This window comes from Capra hircus, chromosome 12, assembly GCF_001704415.2.
Source record: "Capra hircus breed San Clemente chromosome 12, ASM170441v1, whole genome shotgun sequence".
Classification (NCBI taxonomy): Eukaryota; Metazoa; Chordata; class Mammalia; order Artiodactyla; family Bovidae; genus Capra; species Capra hircus.
Window position 1 is genome coordinate 24,256,470 of NC_030819.1, and position 16,295 is coordinate 24,272,764.

Below are 16,295 nucleotides of genomic sequence, written 5' to 3' on the forward strand. Positions count from 1 at the left end.
CTAATTTGTCCAGACAGATAAAAGAAGGTCATAAGTGGAGATACTGTTGGGATAATAATATTGCAAGGTTTTTTTTTTTTGTTTTGTTTTTTTTTTTTTTTAGCAAATGGAAAACATGCTCAATTGTCAGCAGGAAGAGCCTATGAAAAGAACTGGACCTCTGCTTGATGGCTGCACAGAGAGAGTGACAATAACGTTCACAGTCTGGCTTTACTTACTGCAGACTAAGGTCCCCAAACGAAAAGACTTTGCCTCAAATTGTTTCTAAGGAGGGCTTCCCTGGTAGCTCAGCTGGTAAAAAATCTGCCTGGAATGCAGGAGATCTTGGTTTCATTCCTGGGTCACGAAGACCCACTGGAGAAGGGACAGGCTACCCACTCTGGTATTCTTAGGCTTCCCGGGTGGCTCAGTTGGTAAAGAATCCGGCTGCGATGTGGAAGACCCAGGTTGAATCCCTGGGTTGGGAAGATCTGTGGCAGTATTCTAGTATACTGGTCTGGAGAATTCCATGGACTGTGTAGTCCATGGGGTTGCAAAGAATCGGACATGACTGAGAGACTAAGGAAGGTAGTCGTAGAGGGAAGAGAGATGTACACTACCCTAAACTAAGTGGAAGCTGTCAAAAGCAATGTGGAACTAAAATCCAACAATGTAAAGAAGAAAATCCTTCGCCATATCAAGGAATGTAATATTTAATGAACATTTAACATTCATTCATGATAAAAATGATCAGAAAAACAAGAATAGAAGGGAAACTCCTCCATATAATAGCATTGTCTACAGAAAATATATAGCTAACACTATGCTTAGCAGTGAATGGCAAGATCAGGAATCAGGCATGCCCACTCTCACCACTCCTATTCAACATAGTGCTTGATAGCCTAGCATGTGCAGTTAAGTAAAAAAACAAGCAAACAAATAAACAAAAACAAGGTGAAAGCATCAACTGGAAAAGATGAAACAAAACTTTCTTTACTGTGAACATGTTGGCTGCACAGAAAAGACAAAGGGATCTCAAAACACAACCAAGCAAACAAATAAAAACACTTGGAATTAATATGTGATTTAGTGGGTCAAATGATACAAGATAAACATACAGAAATTAGTTTTATTTTTATATTAGTGAACATTTGGACAGTGACTTTAAACACACATTACCATTTACAGTAGCTCAAAAATATAAAATATTTTTTCTGCAAATTGAACAAAATATGTACCTATATGGCTGAAACACCACATACTGATGAAATATTAATAAATCAAAGAGGATTTAAATAAACAGAGAAAGTTTCTGTATTCAGGGACTGGAATATCAATATAGTGAAGATGTTAATTCCCCCCATATGTGAATACAGGTTTAATGAAATTCTTAACCAAATCCCAGAAAACTTTTGTGTGATAGGCAAAGTTATTTTGTATGGACAGAGAAAAGAACTAGAATAGCTAAAAAAAAAAAAATGGAAAAAGAGAAAAGAAATCACATACCCAACTTCAAGATTTGTCACATAGCTCCAATAAGTAAGATGCTGTGTATTTGTTGAGGAACAAACAAATTAAGATAATGGGACAGAAAAGAGAATTCAGAAATAGACCTACATGTATATATCTAGTTGGTTTTTGACAAAGATGCAAAGGCAATTCAATATAGGAAATGTAAACTTTCCAACAAAGGGTTGGAGGAGTAACTGAGTATCCATTGCTTTTTTATTTTCATCTCATAAATTAAATGTCTCACATCATACAAACATTAACTCAAAGTGAATCATGACTAAAACACAAACTGTAGAACTTTCCAAAACTTAGGAGAAAATATAGGAGAAAAATATCTTTAGGATCTAAGGGTAGGCAAAGAGTCTTTAGACTTGATGGCCAAAAAAAAAACCAAAAAGAAAACAATACAAAAGATAAAAGATTAAAACATGATCAACTGAATTTCATCAAAATAAAAGCAGTTTGCCTATGAAAGACCTTATTCAGAAGATTAAAAATATTACAGACCTGAAGAAAATATTTGAACACTACATATTTAAAAAAGGACAAGTGCCTAGGATATACAGAGTGAAGTAGGCAGGAAGAGAAACACAAATATATTAATGCATATATACGGAATTTAGAAAGATGGTAAAGATGGCCCAATATGTAAGATAGCAAAAGAGACGCATATGTAAAGAACAGACTTTTGGACTCCATGGGAGAAGGCGAGGGTGGGATGATATGAGAGATTAACACTGAAACATGTATATTACCATATGTAAAATAGATGAGCAGTGCAAATTTGATGCATGAAGCAGGGCACCCAAAACTGGTGCTCTGGGACAACCCAGAGGGATGGAGTGTGGAGGGAGGTGGGAGGGGTGTTCAGGATGGTGGGTCACATGTAGGACACATGTGCACCCATGGCTGATTCATGTTGATGGATGGCAAAAACCACCACAATATTGTAAAGTAATTAGCCTCCAATTAAAGTAAATTAATTAATAAAAAGATAGTATAAAAACAAATAATAATATAAATGGCAAATAATCCAATTATCTTATACTTAAGAGTAAAAAGCAAGTAAGTCCGTTAGAAAATGGACAAAACACATGAAGAATTGTTTCACATAAAATCATATATAGATAGCAAAAAAAAACGAAGAAAAACATTCAACAAAGTTGCTTACTAGGGAAACACAAATTTAAACTGCACTGAGATATCACTACATACTGATTAGAATGGCTGAAAAAAATAATGACACCAAATGCAGGGGAAATGTGGGAAAATTAAATCACCTAAGTATTATTGGTGGGAATGTATGGTATCATAGCCACTCTAAGGCAGTTTGGCAGTTGCTTAAGAAACTAATCATGTAACAACAAATTCACCTAGCCATTGCACTCTTAGATATTTACCCTAAGAGAATGAATTCTTATATTCATACCAAAACTTTTGCATGGTATTTATCACAGATTTATTAGTAATATTAAGGTATATAATTTCAGTCCCTAAGTTGCTAGACTTCCCTGTCTTTCACTACCTCCCTGAGTTTGCTCAAACTCATGTCCATTGAGTTGGTGATGCCATCCAACTATCTCATCCTCTGTCACCCCATGCCTCCTCTGTATCCCCCTACCTTCAAACTTTCCAATGGGTTTTTATTCCGACCTCAGAAAAAGGCAATGCCAAAGAAATTATATAATCGGGTGATTCTAAAATTCTCCCTATCTAGTCTCTTATATCTAAGAGATATACGTTATGCTTTACTACATGAAAAACCTTCTGATTATTTAATTCTGTAAAGAAAATCATTAGAAAAATGAAAATAAAGTTTTAGAAACATTATTGATAGTTCTATTGGAGAAAATGTAAGATCTAAGTCTCTTCAGTTGTGTCCGTCTCTTTGTGACCTCCTGGACTGTAGCCCACAAGGCTCCTTCCTCTGCGCAATTCTCTAGGCAAGAATATGGAGTGGTTGCCATGCCCTCCTCCAGGGCATCTTCCCAACCCAGTGATTGAACCCGCATATCTTATGTCTCCTGCACTGATAGACACGTTCTTTTCCACTAGCACCACTTGGGAAACTCCAAGATTGGTTTAGGTATGCCTAATTCAATTCCTATTTAAGCTAAAAAACTGAAGAAATCATGGTGAAATAAAAGTATTCATTATTATAAAGCCCAGTTTTCAACAACATATTACTCAGATATATTTATAGCATCTGGTTATAATAATGAAATATTTTCTTTACTCAAAGATAAAATTATTCATATTGCCCATATCTAAATATATGAATTAACTTGGAATATATAGGAAATGATGGCAATATTCAGTGACATAGCACAGCTTGCTCTCTTAATCAGTTACACATGTCCATTAATATTGAATAGATTTTTAAATAATTAGCAATTGTCCTTGAATGGTGTTTCCATATTTAGTTTTTTCTCAATATTTCAAAAATATTATATCTATCTTTTCTCCTAATACCCAAGAATTCAGGTCCAGGAAGTAGGTAGAACTGACTTCAGGTATAGGTTCCATAACTTATAAACTGTGTGTTTTGAAGCAAGTTATTTAATTTTCTTAAGATTTTGTTCTTCATGAAAAAAATGACTATAACAGCACTCACCTCATAGGACTGTAAAACAGCTGAACATAATAAAGTACAAAACTCCTACACATACATTTGTAATAAATTAAAATTTAAATAAATTGTGTTCACTATTAATATGTTACTGGAAACTATACTAATCTTTCCTACAGAGATCTGAATAACTTTGAAAATTTATCAGTTATTTATTGATGTTAGTCACTTAAAATTTTTCCTTAAAATATAGTAATTGAATGGGTAATTTAATACAGAAATTCCCTGAATACTCACTGGAAGAACTGATGCTGAAATTGAAGCTCCAATATATTGATTACCTGATGTGAACAGCCAACTCATTGGATAAGACCCTGATTCTGGGAAGGATTGAAGGCAGGAGAAGAAGAGAGCAATAGAGGATGAGATGGTTGGATGGGATCACTGATTTAATGGACATGAGTTTGAGCAAACTCCAGTAGATAGTGAAGGACAGGGGAGCCTGGTGTGCTGCATTCCAAGGGGACATGGAGAGTCGGACATGACTTAGCAACTAAACAGCAATAGAATAGTTTTAAGAAAGCAGAATATAAGTGGCCAATTGGTCAAATTAGTAGGATAATTTTTAAAAAACAAAATTTTGTGTAAAAACATTATCTGCAAAACAGAATACACCACTCTCCAATTTTCTTTGCTTAATTTCAGCACACTGTCTCTCACGTTGTTCCTCCTAAAGCTATCTACTTCTACTTGCAAAATCAATCTTGTAGTTTAGTCCACAATTACTGAAAATGTATAACAAAGCTTCACTCTTGTCATTTAAAATTCAAGTAATAAAAAAATGTAGATAAAACAAAGCCAACTTTTGATTTTCCTTACTTTTCATTGTACCTGAAAAATCCATTTATTGTTGTTTCTTGCTCACATATTTGGGCCAAATCTATAAAACAACACTTGAGGATATTCAACAATTTTAACAATTCCAATCATTTATAACTAATTTGACATTTAACATATCAAAATGATTGAAAACAAGCAATACAAAATGTATACTGTAAGATTATACAGATTTGTTACAGAATGAAAAGTATACAAAATAAGAAATTACATTCACCTAGTCACCTCAAAATATACTTTTCTTTAAATGTAATCACAGAAAAATTTTGTTGTGTACTCTTTCAAATCATTTTAAAATGATGTGCATATGAGCATGCAATGCATGAAATCATATATGCATAAAAATACACATAAAAAGTGAAAGTGAAAGTATTAGTTGTTCAGTTGTGTCCATATCTGACTCTTTGTCAGACAAACACTATGGACTGTAGCCTGCCAGGTTCCTCTGTCCATGGAATTTTCCAGGCAAAAATACTGGAGTGGGTAGCCATTGGCTTCTCCAGGGGATCACAACCCAGGGATGGAAACTGGGTCTCCTGCATTACAGGCAGATTCTTTACTGCCTGAGCCACCAAGGAAGTAATATATACATAGGGACAAAATTATTTTATCTGGAGATCACTGAATAACATATAAACACACATCTTTATGTTTAATTCATTGAATTACTTGGATTTCTTTTTCTGTATCTGTCTCTTTCAATATCTGTTAGCACTCATCATTTGTCATGTCTAAATGGTATTAAAATTAATTTTGTTTAATGCTCTGCTTGATAGATATTGAGATTTCTAATAATTTTTATATTTTGTATTTCCAAGTCATGCTGGAGTTATCTTTCTTACTCATAAGTCTTCAAAAAATAATACACTATTTGCAACAATTCATATACATTTTCTGCACATTGGCAAAGGTAAAATTCTATCTTGTAAGGTTATTAAAAATAATATTCACTGATTTATCAATTATTCTGTTCAGTTGCTCAGTTGTATCTGACTCTTTGTGACCCCAATGGACTGCAGCACGCCAGGCTTCCCTGTGCATCACCAGTACCTGGAGCTTGCTCAAACTCAAGTCCAATGAGTGGGTGATGCCATCCAACCTTCTCATCCTCTGTCATCCCCTTCTCCTCCTGCCTTCAATCTTTCTTAGCATTAGGGTCTTTTCCAATGTGTCATTATGTATAGTTGCCAATATATATAGTGTAAAGTACGGTCATCATACATCTGGACAGGTCCAGGCCTATGCTGATCTTTAGGAGCAATTAGAAGAATGGTACCAATACAGGAAACTGAAGGACAATGCAGAATATTAATAATCTATAGTTCAGTTTGTTTCAGTTCAGTCACTCAGTCGTGTCCGACTCTTTGCAACCCCGTGAATCGCAGCATGCCAGGCCTCCCTGTCCATCACCATCTCCCAGAGTTCACTCAGACTCACGTCCATCGAGTCCATGATGCCATCCAGCCATCTCATCCTGGGTCTTCCCCTTCTCCTCCTGCCCCCAATCCCTCCCATCATCACAGTCTTTTCCAATGAGTCAACTCTTTGCATGAGGTGGCCAAAGTACTGGAGCTTCAGCTTTAGCATCATTCCTTCCAAAGAAATCCCAGGGTTGATCTCCTTCAGTATGGGCTGGTTGGATCTCCTTGCAGTCCAAGAGACTCTCAAGAGTCTTCTTCAACACCACAGTTCAAAAGCATCAATTCTTCAGTGCTCAGCCTTCTTCACAGTCCAACTCTCACATCCATACATGACCACTGGAAAAACCATAGCCTTGACTAGACGGACCTTAGTCGGCAAAGTAATGTCTCTGCTTTTGAATATGCTATCTAGGTTGGTCATAACTTTCCTTCCAAGGAGTAAGCATCTTTTAATTTCATGGCTACAGTCACCATCTGCAGTGATTTTGGAGCCCAGAAAAATAAAGTCTGACACTGTTTCTACTGTTTCCCCATCTATTTCCAATGAAGTGATGGGACCAGATGCCATGATCTTCGTTTTCTGAATGCTGAGCTTTCAGCCAACTTTTTCACTCTCCTCTTTCACTTTCATCAAGAGGCTTTTTAGCTCCTCTTCACTTTCTGCCATAAGGGTGGTGTCATCTGCATATCTGAGGTTATTGATATTTCTCCCGGCAATCTTGATTCCAGCTTGCGTTTCTTCCAGCCCAGCATTTCTCATGATGTACTCTGCATATAAGTTAAATAAGCAGGGTGACAATATACAGCCTTGACGTACTCCTTTCCCTATTTGGAACCAGTCTGTTGTTCCATGTCCAGTTCTAACTGTTGCTTCCTGACCTGCATACAGATTTCTCAAGAGGCAGGTTAGGTGGTCTGGTATTCCCATCTCTTTCAGAATTTTCCAGAGTTTATTGTGATCCACACAGTACTCTATGCAATATGTAAAACTCTGGAAAGACCTTGTGCCAGGTGGTTTTACTGTTAAGTGATGTTTACATGGTGATTGACCCCACCTGTACATTCTAATTTGCTTGTGTGACCAATGGGACACAAAAATTTCACTAGAAATTTTGCTCAAGTTCTACAAAAAACAAGATTGCTTGTATGTATCTTGTATTACAATACAAATTTGACCATATTTTGTGCAACACGTGTTTCAAGCTCCTGGTTCTCATCTGTGATTTTGTTTTCCTGCTGTAACGTATACTTTCTCTGCATTAAAAATAAAATCTTATGTGAGTAAAATTTGTAGAGTCTTGTGAATCCTTTAAATTATTCAGATATTTGAAAAAGATGCATATATGTGTGATTTATAATTCATATATTGCCAATATTCTATATTATTATTTAATTATAAAATAAATATTTATAAAGCAGAAGCCAGAGAAATAAACTTTCAAGCTAAATCCAAGAATCAGTCTTGTTTTGCTTGGCAGTTGAATATGTTTAAAATTTAAACTTTGTATTTGAACATTTTTAAGAATAAATGATTGTCCACTTCACCTCACACTGAAAATTTTGTACCTTTAATGCTATCTTGAGTTAATTTTAATATACCAATAAGCATTATTTAGTTGTGCCATTTTTCTAATATTACCTTCAGATCACCTGTATGCTTGTATAATCTTTGCCCATTTATTGGTTGTTTTATCATAGTTCACTCCCTAAGATGTGTGTTACTCTTTTGTAACCTCATGGACTGTAGCCCACCATGCTCCTCAGTCCTTGGGATTTCCTGGGCAAGAATACTGGAATTGGTTGCCATTTCCTTCTCCAAGGGAGCTTCTTGACCAGGAATCAAACCAATGTCTCCTGCGCTGCAGGTGGATTCTCTACCTCTGAGCCACCAGGGAAACTCTTATTGATTTATTGATTACTTATTTTTCTAAAATTTTACTTCATATTATTCCTCAAACATCTGCTTATTTAAAATGATAGGTAAATTCCTAGTATTGGTTTTCTCAACTATCTTTCTTACCAAAGTGTTAGTCACTGAGTTGTGTCCAAGTCTTTGCAACTCCATGGACTATAGCCCACCAGGCTCTCTGCCCATGGAATTCTCCAGGCAAGAAAATTGGAACGGATAGCCATTCCCTTCTCCAAGGAAACGTCCCAACCCAAAATCAAACCTGGGTCTCCAACATTGTAGGCAGCTTCCTTAGTCTGAGCTACCAGGGAAGCCCCTCTTTCTTATTAACTTTTGACCAAAAGTAGAAGCTTGTTTCTGAGCTTCGCATATGTATTTGGAATGTTTGTCTAAGCTGTCTTAATTTAGTGTGTACAAGTAAGAAAGTACACTGGAAAGTAGAGTCCATTCAGCTATTGAAAGAGCTTCATTTTGGAAGACTTCTCAAAATTGCTTTTGTAGAATATTTTTATCTGACATCTATTTCTGCTTTCTTGGCTATGCCAAAGCCTTTGACTATGTGGATCACAATAAACTGTGGAAAATTCTGAAAGAGATGGAAATACCAGACCACCTGACTTGCCTCTTGAGAAACCTGTATGTGGGTCAGGAAGCAACAGTTAGAACTGGGCATGGAACAACAGAATGGTTCCAAATAGGAAAGGGAGTACATCAAGGCTGTATATTGTCACCCTGCTTATTTAACTTTTTGCAGAGTACGTCATGAGAAACGCTGGGCTGGAAGAAACGCAAGCTGGAATCAAGATTGCTGGGAGAAATATCAATAACCTCAGATATGCAGATGACACCACCCTTATGGCAGAAAGTCAAGAAGAATTAAAGAGCCTCTTTATGAAGGTGAAAGAGGAGAGTGAAAAAGCTGGCTTAAAGCTCAACATTCAGAAAACGAAGATCATAGCATCTGGTCCCATTACTTCATGGGAAATAGATGGGGAAACAGTGAAGCAGTGGCTGACTTTATTTTTCTGTGCTCCAAAATTACTGCAGATGGTGATTGCAGCCATGAGATTAAAAGACACTTACTCCTTAGAAGGAAAGTTATGACCAACCTAGATAGCATATTGAAAAGCAGAGATATTACTTTGACAACAAAGGGCCATCTAGTCAAGGCTATGGTTTTTCCAGTGGTCATATATGGATGCGAGAGTTGGAGTATAAAGAAAACTGAGCACTGAAGAATAGATTCTTTTGAGCTGTGCTGTTGAAAAAGATTCTTGAGAGTCCTTTGGACAGCAAAGAGATCCAACCAGTCCATCCTAAAGGAGATCAGTCCTGAATATACATTGAAAGGATTGGTGCTGAAGCTGGAACTCCAATAACTTGGCCACCTGATGTGAAGAGCTGACTCATTTGAAAAGACTCTGATACTGGGAAAGATTGGGGGCAAGAAGAGAAGGGAATGACAGAGGATGAGATGATAAGATGTCATCACTGACTCAATGGACATGGGCTTGGGTGAACTCTGGGAGTTGGTGATGGACAGGCTGCGGTTCATGCGGTCGCAAAGAGTTGGACATGACTGAGTGACTGAAGTGAACTGAAATATAAAAATAGCCAGCATTCTGGTAGATATGAACAGAAACACATTTCTTCTTTTGCTGATGTTGTAGATCATTTGACAAATTGCTGTGGCCACCCTCCTTCCTATACTCATAAGTTGGGTTAAAGCTCTTCCACATTAATTATGGTTTTTGTCAATGGCTTGTTCGAACTGATGAATCAGTAGCAATTTTAATATAAGTAGAAACTGAAAGTATGTTTGTACATTGGGATTTACCCCTTCCTACTGCCAACAACTGAATAAATTTGAGCTATCTCGGGGATGGGAATGCAGTTAGAGAGAGGAATTGACCATTTCCAAGTCCTAGAAATAACCTCAGCCATCTCAGCTGAGTCTCCATATACGTCAAGGATGTCATTTCAGACCATCGAAACCTACCCAGGCTGGCTCAGACAAAAAGGAATTCCTTGGCAAAACCAATTAATTATAAGAAATAAGATTTTTGTTGTTGTTCTTGTGGGCAACTAAATCTTGAGGTGAGTTATTATGTAAGACAAACTAACTGCAAAATCTGGGTATCTTTTTTTCTCCCCAAATACGGATAAGTTTCTACTATTGTGTATTTCTGTCCACAGAAAAATATCAAAATTGTAACATGTACTTAATTATGGAGATATACTATTTCTTTGAATTACTGTATAAGTAAATATGATTGATTTTGGACTTTAGGATGTGATGGCTTCAATAATGAATATCCCTTTGCCCTCTTTCCATTAATAAATCAAGATACAAATATCTGATTTATTAATGACATATGCTTTCTTGAGAATATGGCTTAGGTACATGACTTCAAAGAGATTCTTTTTACTGTCATCACTTCAACTAAATTCAATGACCCAAAGAGCTTGCTTTCTCAAGGCAGAATCTGCTCTAGAAAACATGCAAAATAATGAAGATAAGATGAGAATTTACCTTTCAGTACTCAGTTCAGTCACTCAATCATGTCCAACTCTTTGCAACCCCATGAATTGCAGCATGCCAGTCCTCCCTGTCCATCACCAACTCCTGGAGTTCACCCAAACTCATGTCCATTGAATCGGTGATGCCATCCAGCCATCTCATCCTCTGTCATCCTCTTCTCCTCCTGCCCCTAATCCCTCCCAGCATCAGAGTCTTTTCCAGTGAGTCAACTCTTTGCATGAGGTGACCAAAGTATTGGAGTTTCAGCTTTAGCATCAGTCCTTCCAAAGAACACCCAGGACTGATCTCCTTCAGAATGGACTGGTTGGATCCCCTTGCAGTCCAAGAGACTCTCAAGAGTCTTCTCCAACACCACAGTTCAAAAGCATCAATTCTTTGGCTCTCAGCTTTCTTCACAGTCCAATTTTTTTTATCCATACATGACCACTGGAAAAATCACAGCCTTGAGTAGACAGAACTTTGTTGGCAAAATAATGTCTCTGCTTTTGAATATGCTATCTTCCAAGGATATGAATATCCTTCCAAGGATTGAAGCATCTTAATTTCATGGCTGCAATCAAGTAGTATCAAAAATAGGAGGACACACAGGTTCACTGAGCATGGCAATCTTACTATTTCTCCTATATTAATAAATCAGATAACTTATTCTCATAAATTTATTTTCCTTATTGGAGTCAATTTGTGATTTCCTACCTTCTATATAAGCATGAGGAGTAAAATAAATGTTATTTCCATTAACCATCTTGAGATTTAGAAACCCCTGAAACGCCCAAGAAGGAATGTTGGGTACAGGAGACTACAGTTTGTTTCTCAAATCTGGTTCTATTTATCTAAGTCTTTAGCAAATTTGTGGGGAATGCAAATATTTTAAGGAACATTTTATGTATTTAGTAAATTAACTCACATGTTTTCAGGAACATGAGGAATTTAAAAATAAGTTATATAAAATGGTCCCATCACTTCATGGCAAATAGATGGAGAAACAGTGGAAACAGTGGCTGACTTTATTTTTGGGGGCCTCCAAAATCACTGCAGATGGTGACTGCAGCCATGAAATTAAAAGATGCTTACTCCTTGGAAGGAAAGTTAATGTCAACCTAGATAGCATACTAAAAAGCAGAGACATTACTTTGCCGACTAAAGTCCGTCTAGTCAAGGTTATGGTTTCTCCTGTGGTCATATATGGATGTGAGAGTTGGAATATAAAGAAAGCTGAGCACCAAAGAGCTGATGCTTTTGAACTGTGGTATTGGAGAAGACTCTTGAGAGTCCCTTGGACAGCAAGGAGATCCAACCAGTCCATCCTAAAGGAGATCAATCTTGAATATTCATTGGAAAGGCTGCTGCTGAAGCTGAAACTCCAATATTTTGGCCACTTGATGTGAAGAACTGACTCATTTGAAAAGACCCTGATGCTGGGTAAGGCTGAAGGCATGAAGAGAAGGGGACAACAGAGGATGAGATGGTTGGATGGCATCACTGACTTGATGTACATGAGTTTGTGTAAACTCCAGGAGTTGGTGATAGACAGGGAAGCCTGGTGTGCTGCCATCCATGGAGTTGCAAAGAGCCGGACACAACTGAGCTACTGAACTGAACTGAATATAAAATGAATATTCTTTTACTTTGCTTTCCTTATTATTCTCTCTATATATTTCACTTCCTCATTCCACAATCACTTTTTGGAATCATCTTCCAAAATGGTTATATAAGAAACATCTTAAATAATGTTTTATTTATTAGAATTTTTATATATGTAACAGAGATACTCAAATATTAATTTTGCAGGGTTCAAAAAGGAAATATTTAAAAAAGTATTATGCCAATTTATTAGTCAAGGAAGCTTATGTTAAACACAAATGACTACACTATGGCATAATTTATAAATCAACAATGTCTTTCTCTTCACTTTTTCAAATTTGTATTTTCATATTACAAGATGTCTAAACTATGGAAGCATCCATAGAGATTGTAATTCACTAAAGCATTCAGTTGCTGGAAACCCAAACATAAGTTTTTACTTTTAAAGCAGCCAGTGTAATAAATAATCAGCATAATCACAGTTTTTTAAATTGGATGGGGACATTTTGCAAAACCAAAAAATAATTGTTCTTGAAATAATCTCCTGTTTGATTTTCTTGTTCTTAGTCCAAAACTCTTGGAACTACATTGCTTTAACTTGTTCCAACTTGGTTGGAATAAGTTGTTTCTGTTATTTTAAATATAAAAATTCTCATTAGTTAACTCTGCTTTTTTTATACTAATGCTTATTTATAAAATCCATGTATATAATAATAGTCAATGCTACATATTTGCCAACTTACATTGTTTTCTTAATGCTAAACTTTCAACATGTTCAAAAATCACCATCTGTTTATTACAATTTGTGATAATAATTTGGACTAAAATCCACACAATTATTCCAAAAAATCTGGTAGCTGACAATTAAAAGTCATCATTGCTATTAATATTTTTAAATGACTGAACTACATAATTTTAAAAAATACATGTTATAGATGAGTTAAGATGAAAAGAAACAATTTCCTACCCTATCACTCCCACAGCCAGCCATTCCACTCATTAAAAGCAGAAACTGAATTATTTCTGTTTTGGGTGTCTTGTGGTGAACTCCATAACTCTAAATTGCTTAATAAAAGTTTCTTGATATACTAACTTTAGACCAAATTTGCATTACCTCAGCGATATTGACATTTTGCATGGGTAATTCTTTATTGCGCTTTCATGTTCAGTGTGTCTGACTCTTTGTGAGCCCATAGACTGTAGCCTGCCAGGCTCCTCTGTCCACGGGGATTCTTCACACAAGAAAACTGAAGTGGGTTGCTATGTCCTCCTCCAGGGGATCTTCCCAACCCGGGGATCAAACCCAAGTCTCCTACATTGCAGGCAGATTCTTTATTTATGAGCCATCATAGGAGCTCAAGAATACTGAAGTGGGTAAACTATCCCTTCTCCAGGGGAACATCCCGATCCAGGAATCAAACCAGGGTCAACTGCATTGCAGGCCGATTCTTTACCGGTAGAGCTATCAGGGAATTCTTCACTGCAGGAGATATTACAGAGCTCTATAGGGAGAAGGATATGGCACCCCACTCCAGTACTCTTGCCTGGAAAATCCCATGGACGGAGGAGCCTGATAGGCTGCAGTCCATGGGGTTGCTAAGAGTCAGACACGACTAAGCGACTTCACTTTCACTTTTCACTTTCATGCATTGGAGAAGGAAATGGCAACCTGCTCCAGTGTTCTTGCCTGGAGAATCCCAGGGACGGGGGAGCCTGGTGGGCTGCTGTCTATGGGGTCGCACAGAGTTGGACACGAATGAAGCGACTTAGCTAGCAGCAGCATAGGATGTCTAGGAGCGTCTGACATTTCTGATCTCGGTCCACTCATTGCCTGAAGCAGGTTCTTCCCCGCAAAACACACATCCTCTCCACACCCCATAACCCCAAGTAATGACAATCAAAAATGGCTCAAGACATTGCCCAATATCCTGTTGGGAACAACATAACCCCTATGGAAAATCACTGATTAGACATTGTATATCAACACCTCATTCTGAAAATTAAAATTTTGAATCCTCAAAATAGTACTGTCAGCTTTCCTGTTTTAAAAAGTTTGAGTTTTATTATTAGTAAACACTTTTTTTTGCTACCTTGGTAAGTTTTAATAATATCTGTAAGTTTCCATTTGTTGATCCATTTATTTAAAATATTATTTATAGATTTCTCAGCATGGATAACCCTCATACTTCTATGAGCTTATTCAACTGTCCTTTATTCTTGCCCGCTTACCTATATCTCAATTGTATGTTTGCTTTTAAATTAACAAGATAAACCACATCCACCCTCTGTTCAGTAACTTTGTTTAGTCATATTGCCACAGAGCTATAAAACCAGATATTTAAAGGGTTGAGGTCAATGACAAAAACAAATATAGTGGTTATATGGGAAATCTCCCTTCCTCTCAATATTGCTGTGGACCTAAAACTTCTCTAGAAAATTAAAGTCCTAACAAAGAAAACAAAACAAAACAAAACAAAAAAACAGAAAAGAAGATAAATATCCATCTCAAGGGGCAAAAAACTCCAAACAACCAAAATATAACAAATACAGAGTAAAACCAAAAAAAAAAAATAGAAGGAATGAACTAAAAAAAAAAAGAGAGAGAGATCTAAAAATTAATAAAATAGAAAATAAACATATAGTAGTGGACAAAATATAAATGGACATTCATTTAACATAACTGGAAATAATGATGGATTGCCTAATGTGTGACCAATGACCAATGTTGAGACTTTTATATCCAAATGAATATTTTTAAAAAATATTCTACAGACTAATAAAAGAGTTAATATCAGTTTGGGCTTCCAGTTTGCACAATAATCTTTTATTTCTATTACCTTAAACACAATAACTTTTATTTGGATTATTACAGGCACTAGTGGTAAAGAATCTGTCTGCTAATGCAGGAGATATAAGAGATGAAGGTTCGATCCCTGGGTTGGGAAGATCCCCTGCAGGAGGGCATGACAACTCACTCCAGTATTCTTGCCTGGAGAATCTCATGGACAGAGGAGCCTGGCAGGCCATAGTCCACAGGGTCACACAGAGTCGGACACAACAGAAGTGACTTAGCAAGTAGTGTTTACTTGTGATCATTCTTTTTTATTTCTTTATGTTCCTATGATTTCAATTCCTAATTTTTAAAATAAATTTAAAAAAATCCTAAATTAATCATTCTTTTAGCTGTTTCCCAGAATAACTGAGCATAAACAGAGGGCATATTTTTAAATTATTTTAATTGGGGAATATAACTGCAAGGATCAGGGCTAAAAAGAATGACACGGGAAAGGATGTAGAGACCCATAAGGAAAGGCGTTTAGGAGTTGGAAATTGCTCCTGAGTTGTCAATGCCCTTACTCTTTCCTCAGAGGGGCTATTTAAACTGAAGTTCAGCACCTTCACTTGAGGCAAAACAGGGAAAATCCCTCCACCAGCTGCCAACTCACAGAGTCAAAGGTGAGGCTTAGGGGATATTAAGGCCCCAACAGTTGTAAGATACACAAACACGAATACAGAGTTGTTTGTGATGGGGTAACAGGCAACCTCTGGGGAGGAGATAAGACGTGCTGGTTTCATTCTGAGGAAAGAAGCTGTCAGGTTATGTACCTGTGGATTTGCTCAGAGCCCACAAGTATCATTGACTCAGCAGCAAATGGAACAAAAGAAATTTCTGTGATCAGTGTCTAGTACAGAGGTCAAATTACTTATGTTTTTTTGTGCACCAACTCTGAAAACAATGTCATGTTTCAGTTTTGTACTTGTATCATGATTCTATTTTACAAATACCTTTCCTTTGGAGACACTAATTATTTTTATTGAGAGATTAAGTGTGTTTTTATTGAAGTGTTAGAAAGTCCATGCATTTCATCTTTGTTATGTGAAGTT